Here is a 2,429-nt window from a genome sequence, read left to right as displayed (position 1 = left end):
AAGGCAGGAGGGTGGGATGACCCTTGAGGGTTTGGTTGACGGTGTGAAGGCTCCTCCAGGCCTGAGTGCTCTCTCTCACAGGGTGTCTCGCCTGACCTGGCCAGCAAGGCCCCGCACAGACCGGGCTTTCATTCCATCCAGCCCTGCGGCTTCAGCTCCTAATAAAGCTACCATTTGATCCCCTTGAATTTCTAAATCGTTCTCCTTTTGATTCCCTCTTAACTTGGCCTGCGTTTTTCCACTTTGTTCTGAATGGAGGGTCAGGTTTCTGCTCTCAGTGATGGAGTGTTTGGTGAACTGTGTATAGCTGTGTGTATGTGTTTAGTAGCCTGTCGACAAGAATTATGGCTCATTGATGAGATACTTAAAAGCAAGTTATTGCTGTGACTCATATTCTTGGTGGTTAATTTTGTATCAGTATCATTTTATATTTCTCTATCAGGTTGGATATTTACTTGGCTCATGACTTTATATATCTCTTGTCATTTGATGACGGCCTTGTTAGGGCTGCATGTTTGAGAGACAGAGAGAAAAACACGGGAATAGAAGCACAAAGACAACATATAATTTACACTTATTATACACAAGTAGTTACAATAAATAAGAAATATCCTGTAGCTCACATACGAAGAGATACGCCTTTTTGAAATTCATAGTTGGGTGAGCAGCAAAATGATATGAACAGACCTGTGGACGTTAGAGACCCAGAAAATTATAGGTTTGTTTTAAAAGGCTGATTTTTCTCTGGTGTAATGAGCAAAGTACACCCATAAATTTGCTCGGCTGCCCCAAGGCAGGGCCAAGTGTGTCAGGGCTGCGTGGTGTTTTCTCTTTAACACCCCTCTTTAACTGCCGAGGATGGTGTTTAAGGAAATTACAGCCCAGGTAGCAGGCACTCCCAGGCTTTGTTAATTGAATGCCCTTTTCATCGCTGTTGTCCAACGGGTTCCTGCTGTGAGCTTTGCTTTCATAATTATGGTGCTAAATACACAAATTCAAACACAATTATTGTTTGGGCTTTCTGTAATCAGAAAGGCTGAAAGAAAGAGTGTCTGACACAAGTGTTATCCTCTGCTTTGAAACACAGCGTTTACCCTCAGGTGGAAGATGAAGGTTTCTTCAGTGTAAGTTAAACTGTTAGAAGGGTTCATTTATACCTTTGGCAGTTAAATGACTCAGTGCTACAAAAGTGATGCAATATGCCTTTGCTGCAAACAGTGAATATTTAAGTATCTGTCCTTAATGTGTGAACCAGAAAACACAGTTAAGGGGTATTTAGATGGGTAAACATGTATGATTTGGGTGTTAATATTTAGTTAATGACTGAATGCTCCATTGATTTTTGTTTAAGTTTATGGTGTTATGAAATTATGGCAAACCCGCTGTGTTGTCAGTTTGCTTTTGGAGACAATGTCATATGTCATATTGTGTTGTATGATTTTGTATCGTGTCGTATTGTATCATGTCGTATCACGTTGTTACGTATTTAACTATATTGTATTGTGTCATTGTGTTATGTCGTATTGTATCAAGACTATCCTACCAAGGAGAATGACGGCATTCATCGTTTCAGCAAGATCTTCAAAACAGCATAAAAAGAAGGGCATGCAAAAGTTTGGGCACTGCTGGTCAAAATTTTGTTTGCTGTAAATAGTTAAGTAAGTAGAAGATGAACTGATGTCCACAAGGCATTTACAGTAGTTAAACATGAAACATGCTGTCAACATTTTAAGGAAGATCATACTTTTTGTTTTGTACAATTTTTTAAAGATTATTTTTTTGAACTTTTTGCCTTTAATGTACAGGAGAGTGAAATGGGGGAGAGAGAGAGCAGGGGGTGACATGCAGCAACCCGCGACTGCTGCGGCGAGGCATCGCCATTGTACATGGGGCACTGGCACTATCCACTGTTTTGTACAATTTTAGTGGAAAAAAAGGAAAGGAGCACCATGCAAAAGTTTGGGTACCCCAAGACATTTGAGCTCTCAGACAACTTTAATCAGGGTCTCAGACAATCATCAGTTTGTTGAGGCCCTGGCTTCTGACCTGCAGGAAGATTTAGCAGACTCTGGAGTGGTGGTGCACTGTTCTACTGTGCAGCGACACCTGTACAAATATGACCTTCGTGGTAGAGTCATCAGAAGAAAACCTTTCCTGTGTCCTCACCACAAAATCCAGCGTCAGGAGTTTGCAAAGATACATCTACACAAGCCTGATTCTTTTTGGAATCAAGTCCTGTGAAGTTAAAATATAACTTTTTGGACACGATAGGCAAAGATACGTTTGGAGAAAAATGGTTGCAGAATTTCATGAAAAGAACATGCTTTGGGCTTATGTTGCAGCCAGTGGCACGGGGAACATTTCACAGGTAGAAAGAGGAATGGATTCAGTTAAATTTCAGCTAATTCTGGAAGCAAACATCACACCAT

This window comes from Epinephelus fuscoguttatus, linkage group LG2 (assembly GCF_011397635.1).
Source record: "Epinephelus fuscoguttatus linkage group LG2, E.fuscoguttatus.final_Chr_v1".
Taxonomy (NCBI): domain Eukaryota; kingdom Metazoa; phylum Chordata; class Actinopteri; order Perciformes; family Serranidae; genus Epinephelus; species Epinephelus fuscoguttatus.
The sequence above is the reverse complement of the archived record's forward strand: the minus strand, read 5'-3'. Positions refer to the sequence as shown.